Raw genomic sequence first — 16,632 nt, 5'->3', positions numbered from 1 at the left:
ACAATTACAAAGACTGAAGTTCCCCTGGAGATTTTAAATTTGGTTTATAAATATTATTACATTTTACAAGGATTTTTAACCCTTAATTAATTAAGTACTCTAAGGTATTTCAATATGTCATTTATAAATGAGGTAATTCTTAAGTTCTGTTAAGTGTTTTTTTTTTTTTTTTTTTTTTAAGTTGTATTTATTTAAGTAATCTCTAGATCCAACATAGGGCTTGATCTCAAGACACTGGGATCAACAGTCACATGCTTTTCCGGCTGAGCCAGCCAGGCACCCCTAAATGCTTTTTTTTAAAAGATGTTATTTATTTATTCATGAGAGACACACAAAGAGAGGCAGAGACACAGGCAGAGGGCGAAGCAGGCTCCATGTGGGGAACCCAACGCAGGATTCGATCCCAAGACTCCGGGATCACAACCTGAGCCAAAAGCAGACACTCAAGAGCCACCCAAGAGCCCCTAAACGTTTTTAATATTAGTTGCAAATTTACTTTTAACTTGAAATCACAAATAGAAATTAGTTTTTCAAGTGCATATTTTAAAACCGCTTATAAGATACCTAAATATCTTAGGTAATTACAATACTCAAAATACACAGATTTTTGCTGAACAGCACTAAAAGATAAATATGAGTGTGGCTTTATTAGGCCTCTAATACCTAATCCCAAATCTGGGTCAAAAATATTTACCAATTAAGGAAAAAAAAATAGTGTCTTTGCACATTAAGGTTGCCTCTTCTAGTGTTGCAGTTGCTCATCATCCAGAAATTGTAGCAACCTCAAATATCTTTGCTTCAGACACCCAGAGCTGGTCTGTCCCTACACCAGACCTATACTGTTTCCAAAACTAACTCTTTAGCTCTTCTTGTAGTTCTTTTTTTTTTCTTGATACATAAGAAAAACAATTATTTTCTAATGGCCAATTTGGTCAAATATTATGTTGGAAGCAAGGAACTAAGGGCTTTGGGGCTTCTTCAGAGATTTGGAAGGCTTTGAAGGGTTTTGAGTTACAGAAGTGGCTTCCCTGGCTGCGGCCACCAGGAGAGGTGAAAACAGGCCAGGCGTGTGTGTGTGTGAGGATCAGTGACCTCGCATGGCCCAAGGCAAAGCTCACATCTAGTCAGTGAGCAGTAAGGAGATACTGAAGGTAAAATATTTGTGAAAGAGAACCATTATTTTCAGAGAATTTGTTAAAAGTGCTTTCAGGCTAATATTTACAGGAAAGCATGGTAGTCTATCCGATTAACATTTTTATAAAGTCCGGAGACACATTTATGTCAGAAGGTAAAGTTTAAAATGCCATTTCTTCATAATCCCATTTGTGTAAAATTCTGCTTAGTCACAGAAAGTAGAAATTTTAAGTGCCTTTCAAGATTTTTGTGAAAGTCAATAAAAGGTGGCTTTGAAAACATATTTTAAAAGGAAAATATATTCAAAAATAATTTTGGTGATTTCAAAGAAATTGTGAATAGCTAGACTAAGGTTTTATGTAGATTATGATTTTTTTGGTTTTACTTTTTAAAATAACTTCATAATTTATAGATACAATACTTACCATGTCTTCAACTTTTAAAAGGGCTACATACCATAGTGATAGATGGTAGATACAAATCATTTTTCAATCTTTATTAAGTACATTTTTTTCAAAAAAGATATAGTTAGGGAAAAATAAACATATCGTCCTCTTAATTCTCTCTTTTGAAATTTTTTCTCCAAGAATCAGTGAAAACTCCACATTTTAGGTCATTTTAAATTAACTAATAATGCAGTAGAAAACACAGAGTAGGAATGATTTCCTAGGCCATATAAAAAACCAGGTACTCTCTCAACTCTGGAATTAGGAACTGGTTTTCTCTTTATCATATCAGATGAATGCAGTCATTTGTACTGCATTCATTATAGAAGCAAGTAAACGCAATTATTGCTTCTTTTGCCATTTAAGTAGATCAGAATTCTCCAATCACAACATAAAACGTCAGATTTTATCATATTAAGTTAGCTAATACAACTTTAAATATTTAAATATTCTTAGCTGCTCTCAGGAAACAGGTTTCACTTGAAACCGCATCAAATTATAAAAGTAAAAATGTGAATTTTGCTTAAAAGAAACTATTGATATTTCATAGAGATTTCCAAAAAAAACAAAAACAAAAAACTAACAGAAAAACATGTACTCCTGAGATCACCTTGGGATAACTCACACCAAAAAGAGGACGTACAGAACCAGTAAGAATTTCTCACCTGGGAACAATATAAACCAAAAATTCCATAGATTCACTGTATTTAAAACTAGACATCATCCTACACATGGTAAAAAGTATCGCATAATAGTCCAGGGATAGTCTCAAACCTGAGAACACTTCATGGTTCAAGATCCAGATGGAAATGTAGCAGCTGGGGATCCCTGGGTGGCTCAGGGGTTTAGAGCTGCCTTCAGCCCAGGGTGTGATCCTAGAGACCCAGGATCGAGCCCCACGTCGGGCTCCCTGCATGGAGACTGCTTCTCCCTCTGTCTGTGTCTCTGCCTCTCTCTCTCTCTCTCTCATGAATAAATAAATAAAATATTTTTTAAAAAAGAAAGAAATGTAGCAGATAGAATGAGACAAACCCCACTTCTCCTGTGTAGGATCTCACAGAATCCCATATGTATACACTGTTAGTTGGATCTAAAGAAATGCTCCTGATAGAATATCCTTTCATTATTTTTTTGAAATTTGTTTATTTATTTGAGGGTGACAGAGAGAGAGCATATGAGCAGAAGAAGGGGCACCAGGAGTGAGAGAATCTCAAACAGACTCCTCCCTGAGTTCAGAGCCTATGTGGGGCTTGATCCCAGGACCCTGAGATCATGACGTGAGCCAAAACCAAGAGTTGGATGCTTAACCAACTGAGGCACCCAAGTGCCCCATTTTATTTTATTTTTTTTTCAAACATCTCTTTTGAGTCTTTCAGAGATAGGTTCCCCGGTAAAACACATAACACATTAATTTCAGTAATTTCCTTCTAATCTTTTTTTTAAAATAAGAATGATAAGAACTGCATTAGTGATACCTATAGGGATAAAAACTCCCATTGCTAGTTGTTTCTAACTTCAGAAAAATATATATCAATGAAGCATATCAAACATGACTCTGGTACACAGTTTGTTCTGAAAAAGACATATATTCAAATGAAATGATATCTGACTATGGCAGGTCTTTAAATACTACTAATAATGGCCATACAGTTCTGTTTATATGCTACTCCAAACTTCTTATATATTATTGACATACATTTATAACATTGTTAAATATGAAATTAACATACATTGTCAAACTTTAAATCAATCATGCTCAAATTTGCCCCTTCTTTCCAGAGAAAATTCTAAACAAAGTTACTGTACAGCTGTCTTCCACAATATTCTCTCTCCAGTGTCCTAATGGGACTTTCCTGGAACCAGACAACAATAGGAAACAAATTGTTTTATAGGCTACTGATTATTTTCCTGATTCACAGTTTTAAAATGGAGATGCAGTCAGAGGTTATGTGGCCAGAGTTATTTGTTAGAGTTTAACTATTATTTATCTAATTGAAAATAACAGAGTTTTCCAATATTAAAGGAGATTGAGAATTAATAGAGTGGTTAAGTGTTTGTAAAGTAGGAAAGGACAGCATAAACAGGTTCCATCAATCACTCAGGGGTGGGGAACATTAATGTCTTAACATCCATCAAAATCTCAGCCTTAAAAGTTCTGGAAGTGTGCAAAATTTCAGACATGTACCCCTCTAGCTTTTCAGACAACGCTTTTACACACACACACATTCATTACACATTTAAATCCAATGTAGATCCAAAGACAAGAAGATCTACAATTTGAGATTTGAAAGTCTATATAGATAAAATTGCAGCCAGAAATGGAGAATTGATAACAGAATGGATACAGTAGCAAATGTACCAAACATACATATATACACATATATATGCACAGAGATGAAATATCACTCCCAAAAGGGAGTCACTCATATTTGTGATTGACCCACTGAGGCATAATTTCAGGAGAAAGCAGTAAGTAGAGCAGCCCAGCTCCAAGCCAACAGCAACTGGGACCCTGCATCATGTTTATGAACACCTGCAACTTATATCATATGCACTTTCACTTGAAACACTCTGCTAAATCTGTAAAATTATTATAGTATGGTCTCATGCTCTGTCACACCGTGACTACCTTTGATCTGGGCCCATGGGGAGCATTTATTCATGTGGGTAGCAGCAACAGCTGTAAATACAATGCTAATACTATCGGGGTATTGAATTTCCCTTTATTTTCCAGCTGAAATCAGGGTTTATCTGCACTACATTCCCCATTTATTATACTTTTGAATTTCTTAAGCTTCAAGGTAACCTACCAAAGGTACTTGTATAAAAAACTGTGACCATCAGGTTCCACTGGAACAACAACAACAAAAATGATTTTTCCTGTTTCTCTTTGGTAAACAGAATTGACTGTTGCTAATAAATCTCGACCTTCACATCTAGGTCTTTTTGTCTTTGTCTCAGTAGCTATCGTTCATAGTTGTTTACTGTTCACAATTAATGATGCATGAAGCGGAAGGTGAACTATGCCCCAAGCACTCTATGTTCATCCCCACGTGATAGAACAGAGATAAAAAGACAGGACAGTAAAATAGAAAGTGAATGAATGTATCAATGGACTAGTATAAGGAAATGTCCCATAAGACTAGTGTCTTCTGGTTCTAATAGTGCACTTTCTAGTAAATTCCTCTTTACACTCTACTTGCTATTCCTCCTTCACTGTTTTCCATATCAAAGTCAAACTAGACGAATAACATCCCTTCTGTTCAGGTTCATAGGGCCTCAAAACTAGATTAATGGGTAGCATCTAATCAGTTCACTTGCCTTCATTCTTTCTTTCCTCTAGTCCACATGCCATATGGTAAAGAAGGAGTCTTGTGCCATTCCACTGTTAAAACATTTTCATTTAATGAGTACTATTGCCCTCAAAGCGCAGATCAAGCATCTTTAAACTGACCTTATGACTATTTTGTGGGAAAGCAAGGAAAGATTTTTTTAAAGTCCTGATTTGTATTTATATTCAATGATCCTATAAGGAGACTACAACTCTCTCCTCCTCCTCCTTCTAGTCAGATTCCATAAGCTTTTGGACAATCTCGCTACTCAAAGTGTGGTTCACGAACCAGTGGCAGCACTCTTACCTGGGAGCTTCCTAGACAAGAAGAATCTTAGGTTCCACCCCAGACAGCTCAGTCAGGATCTCCATTTTTAATAAGATCCATCTATGCACATGAAAGCTTGAGAAGCAAACTTTAGAGGAAAAGTTGTGTTAGGAGAAAGATCCCTACCTTTCTTGCTATTCTTAGGCCACTGTTCTGCTGGCTTCTTTACAGTTTTGTAGTCAACTGACCTGTGGTCTACAACCTGTAAATCTACTAGTCCTCTTCAATCATCCACATAGTGACTCTCACCAAATTCACTTTTCATCTGGATACCTGGCCAGAAACCACCAACTTTACATCTTGCATGCTGTAGTTAAGAGTGAAAAGTATTTATATGAGGCACTTGATAAGAATACATGCGTGTGTTTTCTTCAACAATAATAAATGAAATCTGTTTAAGACTGAGAGAAGTGTGAGAAGAATATTGTTTGGATTGTGGATAGTGTTTGGGCAAACAAATGATCTTCAGTGGGATAGAGAAAAAGTTAGATGGGTCATTGCCAACTGAGATTATTAATCTTGGCCAGGAATCCTTGATTACTCTATTACCATTATTTATGCTTTTGCTTCTTTTCCTTGACAGAAGTGTCTAAAAGAAAGTGCTCATTTCAATTTTTCTTTATTCACCTGTGTTCCAAGACTTTCCTGGAGCAACATGTCAATATAGAGTGTCCGTATTCCCTAAATTGATATAGGCCTAACCTACTTGTGGCATTCTAAGGGAAATAACACCGGGACCCATCCTCTCTAGTCTCTGACACAAATACCATCAGTTTCTCAATCCCATGACCCCTCAGTTGTGACTGAAATTCCCTCTCTGAATTTTTTATTTAAATCCTTCACATTGTTTAAAGGCCCAAAGTTAGGAACTCTATAATCAACAGTTAGAGCAAAATCTTTTAATTTTAGTTCAAGAATACTGCTCCTTTATGATTTATGGTGTTTATCACATTATGCCTTGACTAGAGACAAGTCCACTCCTAGACCACAGTTTTTTGTTTGTGTGTGTGTGTGAAGTTTTGTTTGTTTAATTTTTGCTTAGATACCATGTCTTACATGAATATTAAATCCCTCAGAACAGATAGTACTGAGCCTTAACTTCAATCATTGCTCAAAAACTATTAACTATATGCCAACAGCCTGAACTCTGTCATTTTCTAAGTCCTTGATGTATTCTTTTTCCTAATTGAACCAATGCATTATTTTTTAAAGGCGCTGCCCTCTGTTCTAGGAATACCTTTCATCAAATGTCTGAAAATTTATTGTAGGTATTATGTATTCCTTATAGAGAAATTACATACATACAGTTTCTTTTGATAAAAATTCTGGCTTCAAACTTCAAGGTCATAAACCTAGCTTAAATTTGTGAGATGAGCAACATTCTATTAGACTTGAGCTCTGTATTTTGGTAATTTAACAAAATCTACAAGAGAATTTTATATTCTGTTCCAACTATCTTGTATGGCCAGAGTAAAATTTTCAGCCTCAGTGGTCAGACAGAAAGTAGGTCCAAAACCCTGATAATGTGTACCCAAGAGAGAAGCATAGTCTTCTTCTTTTCCCCACCAAAGAAACTGACTCCTACTACAGCTTCATAAATTGCCAAGTTTTGCTGGAGTCGGTTATGTCAAATGTGCATTTCATATTTAGTGAAAACACAACCAGGGCTAATTTTCCTATGACAATTTTAGACATTGTAAATTGCCAGGTGTCCTTTGTGGTAAGAATTGCATATAGGTGTCTCATAAGTTTTCTATTAAAAAACATTTCAAAACAAAGCAGAAATCAACTATATCAATAAAATCTTTAAAAGGGGCATTCAATGTGTTATTTGTTTCTGCAAGTACCACTAAAAAAGTGCACATATATTTAAAAACCATAAAATTCAGGACACACAGAAAGACCTCACATCCCTTTATGAAATAAATAAAACAAAAGCAAGATATACATCTCATTTTAGGAGAATTATATAGGGTAAAAAAGACAAAATGAATTATAAGGCAATAATATTTCTTCATTTGTATGGCCACAGACAATGTTGAACCACAAAGAAAGAGGGAAAATACCTGTTTCCTATTCTCTCCCTCAACCCTAAATCTGTTTAGAGTTTACACTTCTGCTGATGCCAATTATCCTTTAATATTATTAAATTAATTCATTCTATTTCAAAATTTTTCACCTGCCCTTAATTTTCTGAATGACACTATATTAAGAAAGAAAAATGTCCTTATTGACTTGTTCAAATTATCAATCTTTAATTTGCCAAAGGGACAGTAAAAATTATTATTCATCTTCTAAGGAAAAATGAGAATCCCATTATAGATAGCCTACAGAAAATGTCCTAAAGGCAGTTCTTACATACAATACTGAAAATCAAAGTGGAATGTTCCAGGTAATCTCATCTATAATAAATTAGAGTCTTTCTGAGTAGGACTTTATTATAGATGTCAGATTTTTGTAGGAGTAAAATTGAAGGTGAATTTTATTTTTAGTTCATAGTCTTCTTAGGCAAGATACTTTCTTCATACATACTAAGAAAAGAATACTAATTTTAAAGGTAGAAATAACATTTTAGCCCAAAGAATGGCCTCCCTTCTGCAATAAATTAGAAAAATGACAAATTTAAACCTTCATTTGTTTTTAGTTGAATTTTTAATTGTTTCCCAATCCATTGTGTACGATTTAAGGAATAGGAAGCCAAATACATTTACTACCTCAATTTTCTCTGCTCCAGGAAGGCAATGAGTATACAGATATGAGAAATGCAGATGATTAACAACCTGAAAAATTGAACCTCCAAAGGAAAAAAAGTCTCCATAGTTTATTTCCCTTTCCCCAACCCCTATCCCCCAAGCACGATTAGCTCTTGATTTTTATAATTTTATTTTTGTTGCTGCTGGGAAAAGCCTGTCCTTCATCTTTTCCAAACTATATAACATAGACATGGAGTTAAAGAAGGCTCCCTCGGGATCATCCTTCATTTGTCACTGAGGAAATTATAAATAAGGAAGTGGAGTGATTTTGTTTAGATTACTCAGCTCAGTAGTGAAGAATGGCGACTAAATCTTTAAATTTGTTCTAAAATTCTCTGGAAGGAAGAAGTTCTTGAAGTCAAAATGCCAGTGGGAGTATGAGGATGTATTTCTTGATTACCTGATTCAAAGTTGACCTACATAATTAGAAAAAAATCTTATATATGAATGCACTGGGTCACAAAATCAGCTATTTCTGGCATTTTCGCTATTGTAAAATCTTCTTACACAGACATAGTCTGAGAAACCCCAAGTATTATACCAAATTATTCATAGGGACATTTCATTCTGATCAAAGTGAAAAATATTCTCATACAGTTTATCTTAGAGCCTTGGCTTTATCACCAAAGCAAATGTCTTTAAGTTAATAGATAGATGATAGATGATTGATAGATAGATGATAGATAGATAGATAGATAAACAGTATTGACCTTACCAGAAGTGGACATTAAATTCCTCATATACAATTTGTGTATAAACTATTAAGAGCTAGTTTATGTCATTTGACTTTCTTTTTATTTCAATTGGACCCAAATTTGGCATAACTTAGAATCACCCAGAGATTTGGGAGAAAATTCATATGCCAAAGCCTTATGTGAGCTCCATTGAATCAGAATTTCCAGAACGTGACTAATTTTCCTAAGCTCTCCAAATAATTCTGAAGCTATCTAAGGTTTAGGAACTACAGCAATTGTGCAGTGTTGACTAAGATGATGTATCGTGTGTGTGTATGTGTGTGTGTGTGAGGGTGGGTGGGTGAGTGTGGGTATGGGTATAGCTATGTAGAGGGTATAGTGAAGAAATGTGCATTTTAGTTTTAATTTGGGTTCATTATAGTTTGGGGTGGTTTTTTTGGAGGGGTTTCTGTGGGTTTTTTTGGAAACAAGCAAAACTTCCTTTCAATTTTTTTTCAATAATACTTTGATAAATAGTGTCTTGAAAATTGGATGTCAAACATTTTTGTATTTTAAGACATAGACATGTTGGTCAATGTAAAAGACTTTTATTTCAATTTGAGTAGGGCATACACAGAATTCAAAACTAAGACTTCACTTTCACCACCAAATTAAAAAAAAAAAAAAAAAAGAACAGTAAGACATTGAGTCGATTTAGTCAGACAAAACAGGAACCGTCGATGTTATGTGAGTAGCAAAGAGGATATGGCCTCACACACTCGTTCGGAATCCCCATGCAAAAGCACGTTTATAGCACATAATTATCATTGCAGCACTGTATTACTTTGTGACACATATGGCATTACCAGAAAGAATTTACTAAATGTCTGCATCAGAAGTTTAAGTCACAGATATGTACTTGATAATAGTATTTTCTTTTTGTGTGAGGGGCTGTTAAAAGAACATATGGATTATGCTATGCATTTTAGAGAAGTTGAATTAACACGAATTTGTGTCAAAAAATTCTAATGTTGGGGTTAAAAAAGAGAAAATATGTCTAATAAGAAGAAAATTCATGCTTTAATTTTACATAAATTGAAGTGATGATGGGATAGGATTTTACATGCTAAATAATGTGCACGCTAACCTCTACGAGCAGAATAAATTTAGAAAGTAGAGAAAGTAATCTTTGAAATTGCCAATATAGCATCTATTTTTAAGTCACAATAATTCACTGGAGCATAGAACATAGACTATACCTTGCTCAAATTATCCAGAAACATGTTAAAGAATAGATGGGGGAGTATTTCTGTTTCCACTATTCAAAATCTGTGGCTCTTAATTTAATACTGAAAACATTCCCCGAGTTACTTGGGTTTATGAACGATCTGAATGTTATCTCCATCTGTCTTAGACTGCGTTCCGTGGAAACAGACTGTGAGCTGGCAAGTGGCGTGCAGAAATGTTCCTAGAGACAGCTCTGAGAAATACCTAGGAAAAAAGTGAGGGAGGCAAGGTTAGCAGAGGGAAAAACTGAGTACACAGTGGTTTTAGTTGAGACCTCTGACAATTCTGCTGGGACCTGCGGTGCTGTAATGGTTCTTCAGAATTGTCCCAAATACAAGATAGAAGGTCAGGCTTTGTAGGTCCACCCACATCAGCCAGTCATTAGTAGTGCACTCCTCATCCACCCTCTGGAAGAAATGTAACTGGAAGTGAGGCAGTTGTTTGGAGCTAGGGCAGTTTAAAGCGAGAGACTCAGTTGTAAGAAACCAGCAGCTGATAAAGCAGTAAGTACATTAACCCTCCTAAAGAATGGGCCTGAGTCCGTTATACTTCAATAGAGCTGATTAATAATAATAATAATAATAATAATAATAATAATAATAAGGATCGGAATAGAGCACCATTGTATCCCCTACAATCCACTCTTGTTCTACTTAGATCTGCTTGCTTCTTGGAATAAGCTTGTCCCACTAGGGAAGAGCTTCCTGAAGCCCTTAGAGGAAAAGACCAGTAGGACAGACCAGTAGGACTGTAGCCCTGACACTGCAGTTGAATTCAAGGTCATAGGTATTACTCATCAGCCCTCTATTCCAGCACACATTCTGAATTTCTTGCATTGCTAGATTGGCATTTCAGGTTCTCTTGCCTGCAGGGGTGACCCAGATCCTCATTCCTAATGAATCTTAGCCCTTTCTCAGGCCACAGTTGTTCTATTATCCATTTACCATCGAAGTGAACATGAAAAACAAAAAATGCTTCAATGGATTACCTGACTCCGGTCTCCCTGTTGTACTACAATGACCCTTTTTTCTCCAGATAATCAAGTTCAATTGCCAATGTCAATAAGATAATTCATCTCCTCACCTGCTGGTCTCTTAGTATGAAAGGCCTGAAGTGATTGGTCAACATATTTTGCTTAAAAGTCGATGAGAGAAAAAAAAAAAAAAGTCGATGAGAATCTTACTGTGTCCCCTGGTAAATGTATTCCCCCTTTGAGAACAAGGACCTCTATATCCACAGCAATATTGGAAACACAAAATGAGTCACTAGAAGTAATGCTATCATTTATACTTCCACTTTTAACAAAAAGATTTTATTTATTTATTTGATAGAGAGAGTACAAGCAAGGGGAGCTGCAGAGGGAGAGGAAGAGGCAGGTTCCCCACTGAGTAGGGAGCCCAACACGGAGCTCAACCCCAGGACCCTGGGATCATGACCTGAGCTGAAGGCAGATGCTTAACTGAATGAGCCACCAAGGCATCCCTATACTTCCACTTTTGTTTCCTGGGTCCATATATTCTAGTTTTCGGGGCACAGCATCATATAAATGCCCATCCTCTCCAGGTGGACAGACAGGACCAGATGGCACCAGTAAAAACCTTCTTACAATCTTTTTTTTTTTAAGATTTTATTTATTTATTCATGACAGACCCAGAGGTCTGTTCTCTCAGACCTGGTGACAGGTGCATCTTTAAGAGACCATTCTATTTCTCAGTCAGGCTAGGAGCTTATAGGTGGCACAGTATGTGATAGGTTCATATGCCCACTGTGGGCTCTAAGGTAGGTTCCTTAGTATAACATGGTTCTATCTGGAATCTTCTATTGGTGGGTCAAAGAACCTACAAACTCTTCGATTCTGGCATTGGCTGAGGCCCTGTGTGCAAAAGAGGCAAACGCATACTCAGAACGGGTGCCGGTCCTGACCAATGTGTTTATTGTTCTCTCGAGGTGAAAGGGTCCAATATAGTTGGTTTCTTCCAAGTGATTTGTTGTTCTCAGGTATATAGGGGCTCAGTATTTGGTCCTATTGCTGGCAAGGTAAACATTCAGCAGTGGCGATAGCTAGCCCAGACTTGATGAGTCGGAGGCCATGCTATCAGGCCCATCTCCACTTCCATGACTACTGTCCATCAGGTCAACTAGTATGCTGGTTTTCAGGTACTTGATGACAGAGCCTAACTGAGATCAACTGGCCAAGTCATTCTGTCCACTTGTTTTTTATTTATTTATTTATTTATTTATTTATTTATTTATTTGATTGTTTGTTTGAGAGAGGGAGAGAGAACACAGAAGCACAAGAGGTGGTGGGCAAGGCAGAGGGAGAAGCAGGCTCCCTGAGGGGAGCCTGATGAGGAACTCGATTCAAGGACCCCAGGATCACGATCTGAGTCAAAGGCAGACGCTCAACCACTGAGCCACCCAGGTGCCCCTACTTGTTTGTTTAATATCGTTTCAATGGTGAATGTTTTCAGTGGGTGTTTACATCGGATGCCAGGGCAAGAACATCTTACTGCATGGCAATCCCTGCAGATCCGTTTCCATGCCTTTTCCCAAGACCTCCTCAGCCAGAACTTCCAGTCTTTCCCTTTCTGGTCCCTGTTCGATCAGTGCCAACACCCATGAGCCCCTGTCTATTCTTATTTTGTTTCATTTTCCTATTCACACAAAGTAGATGACTGAGTGCACCACCCAGAACTCTGCTCTGTGGAAGGAGTTCCAGTCACCACTTTTTTTCAGGGCTGTCCTGAGTAAGTGGAATAGAGAGCAGCAGTTCATCTTCAGCTGTCACTAATAAACTAAGCCAACTTCTTAATCAACCTAGCCGGCCTCTTCCTCCTCAATAAGATGGTCATAAGGGACCCCAACACCCACATAAAGCCAGGGGTGAGAAGTGCTAGATAAGATGATAAGAGGGTTGGGGCACCTGGGTGGCTCAGTGGTTGAGCAACTGCCATCAGCTCAGGTTGTGATCCTGGGGTCCTGGGATGGAGTCCCACATCGGGCTCCCTGCAGGGAGCCTGTTTCTCCCTCTGCCTGTCTCTCTCTCTCTCTCTCTCTCTTTCTGTCTCTCTCTTTGGGTCTATCATGAATAAATAAATAAAATATTTAAAAATAAATCATAAGAAGGTTTTTACTGGTGCCATCTGGTCCTGTCTGTGCTTGGAACTTGTGGAATCACTTCCATTTATACTGGATGACTGCTCAGCTTGCCGGAGCTTATTATGACTTGGGGGGTCAGCAAAATCTTACTAAAGAAGGCCATCTGTGACCACATTAGACTGGTGACTTGATGTTCCATGGTCAGGTCTCTGCAAAGGACCAATGACATTACAGTCACAACTTTCTGAATGATAGATAGTTTGCTACTGCCTGGATCTGCTCCAGACCTCTTTCTTGCTTAGGGCCCCACTCAAAGCTGGCGGCCTTTCACACGACCAGTATATATAAGAGTTAGAAGAGAATTTCCAAATGTATAATATGCTGTCCCCAGATCTAAATGAAACAAAACAAAAACACCCAAGAATTGTGTTTCTTTCTCTTTGTGGTGTGAGGTGAGATACAATAGAATTTATCTTTTACTTTAGAAGGATGTTGTAAATTCCCCAGGCCCTAACCCCACTAAGCATTTCATATAGGTAGGCTCCTGAATCTTCACAGTTTGTCTCCTACCCTAGGAATGCATGGGTCTTAACACAACACACATACTTTGTGCTCATCTGGTTCTATTCGCATGATGTTTTTATTAGACCAATGTGATATACCACAGGGTATCAGTCCAGGCTCCTTTTTGATGACATTATGGCAGACAGTATGGGGTTTTAACATGGACTTGGGGCAACACAGGAAATGTATAATACTGTCTGTGTTACATAAGTGCAAATCACTTTCCTGACATGTATGGGATGGAAGGCTTTTATCAGCTCAAAGACAGTATATTGTATATCAGAATTTTTGTTTATCTATACTAGTGAAAATACCGCATGCAGTATAACAGCTGCAATTGAAGCCACTAATTGTTTAACTTTATGGAATTTCACTGTCATCCCTCATGATCAATCATACTTCTCTAAAGCCCAGGTTGGTTCATTTAGCAGGAATATCATAGAGACCATCCTCTCTTCTGTTAGCATGATACTAATCTCTGTCATTCAGTCCCAAGACACAGTATTGATTTACTATACTGGAAAGAAAACGATTCAGAGGCTTCTAGCTGGCCTTCTCCCCTATAATAACTGACACCCCAAACATCAAGAATTACTTGAGGATTCTCCGTCAACTACCAAGTATGCACATTCCAGTTTTGCATTGGAGAAATGACCACAGGGTAGGTTCATGGCTGGGACCTGGGCCAGGATGCCACCTATTACCTGGCCACCACACACCCCCAAGCTAATAGGAGGCCAAGTTGGCACTTTGAGTCCTCGAGCAATGACATTCATTTAGATGCATTGTCCAGTAATCTTCTACAGATCTGGGTAATTCCTTCTCCCCCATGCACATTTACAAGAGTTAATGTTTATAATTCACTTTAGAAACAAAACTAGGGAATTGGAACTGAATACACTTGCTGCACTGTCGCAGGGTCTATCCTCATAGGAATTTGGTTTCTCCTTCAGTTAATGGGTTCCAGCTCTGAGAATTGGTTCAGGTACAGAAACTAAGGAATCACGACTGTTTACTGGGGTAGCCATCTTCCATCTCCTGCTTATCCATCCTTGATTTTTCTTGGTTGTATAAATTAAATAGTACCCTTACGGACCGCCCTCTGCTCTTGTCTGTGGAATACCATCTCTGTACCTCTCTGAAGGGTGAGCTTTCTTGGCCACCACCCCGAATGGGGTGCCACTGATTGTAATAATCACACACACCTTGCACCACCACCTGACCTTTATTACTTTGGAATCATATTGTCAGCATTGCTGGAAAGGAGCCCATTTCTACGACAGCACATCCTACTATCAGCCCTGGCCTAGGTAAGGACAGACGTTACTGAACTTCTCAGTGATGCTGATGTCACTCTATGGAAGATTTATTTGTTAAAAAGGTTTATCCAAGAGTGCGAATTTCATTGATATTTCTAGCTTAAAGCACAATAATACCATTTTTTTTGGAGAAAAAATACATATATCACAGGAAACTAAGGGACTGAGCAACTGAGAACACACAACCACATTGTCTTCCGATTTTAATTATTTGAAATGTTTGTGTATTTTTCATTGCTGAAACAGCTACAAGAATTTTATGGAGAATCATTTCCTCCCACTGAACTTTTCTCAGGTTTGCAGAGGTACTGAGAGTTAGTAAAACCTGACGGAATCTGCATTAAGGAAAGAAATGAGACTTTATATCAAGAACTGAGATATTCCTGAAATGAATACACATATGCAGAGAACAACAATGATATCAAGTACCACAGATTGTGGATGAAATAAAATGTAGCATTTTTCTTGGGCAAGGCAATTTGGGCATCCTGGAAATTAGAAACTAATGAGGTCATTTAGGTTTTGTTTTGTTTTTATTTTTTTTTTAACCGTGGAAACTACTAGTAGATTATTCCAGGTGGGCTTCAATCCCTAGTGTTTTCCCAAATTTCAAGGTCACACCTCCAGTACTATGGTGGATTGTATGATAAACGCTGCGGAACTCTGAAGTTTCACCATGGAATGCAGTGGCCTGAAACTAATCTGGTAGCAACAAGCTAAGTAGCTGCTATTACCTACTCACTTTATGTTAATTCTGTAATTACTCAGGTGGAAATACAGGTAGAAAAATCATTAGAACTGTCTTTGATAAACATTTTCTTTTGGAATCACGTTTGCTTATTTTTCACTTAGAGTTTTAAGAAAATGAAGAATATTAGAGCGAGGTGGATAATCTAAGAAACGTCACCTTACACATGAGAAACCTGGGACCCCAAGGTCTGTCTTAGACCAGATGTGTCTCATGCAAACGTTTCATAGTTCCCAGCGAGATATGAAATTTCAAGTTTTCTTTCTTGAAAAGATCTAGGATTGACATTTTGACCAGTCAGAAGGTAAGTGACTTAATTATACAATATAACGTTTTCAATGATTTCTCAGACTTCCCAAGAAACCATGTCACATTTTCTTGATTTTCAGAATTTTACTCAATGTCAGCCTCAGGAACACTTACTCCTAGTAAAGAGTAAGGAAAATAGTGCTTTATTTCCTCATTTTTTTTTTTTTTTTTTACCTAATGGTTCACTGACAAGAACACAAAATCAAATGTTAAAAGACAAAATATTAGAGTCTATCTATACTACTAAATATACAACTTCAATTATATTTCAGTCTTCTATTTCCTTAAAACTATGAATAACTTTAAATTTGTAAGGAAAAAAAGCAAAGAAATTCTTTTGGCTTTAAAAAAATTAATGTGTAATATTAGCTTATGTTCTGAAATTTTCTTTTGTTCTGAAGAATTTATTTATTTATTCATGTGAGACACAGAGAGAGAGGCAGAGACATAGGCAGAGGGAGAAGCAGGCTCCATGCAAGGAGCCCGATACGGGACTCGATCCTGGGATTCCAGGATCACACTCTGAGCCAAAGGCAGATGCTCAACCATTGAACCACCCATGTGCCTCCAGAATTTTCTTTTAAGACAACTTTATGTCAATTTACCTCAAAATTTACTTCTCTGGAATATTTCAGAATGT

This window comes from Vulpes vulpes, unplaced genomic scaffold (genome assembly GCF_048418805.1).
Source record: "Vulpes vulpes isolate BD-2025 unplaced genomic scaffold, VulVul3 Bu000000737, whole genome shotgun sequence".
In the NCBI taxonomy this organism is placed as follows: domain Eukaryota; kingdom Metazoa; phylum Chordata; class Mammalia; order Carnivora; family Canidae; genus Vulpes; species Vulpes vulpes.
This window is presented reverse-complemented; position numbering follows the sequence as displayed.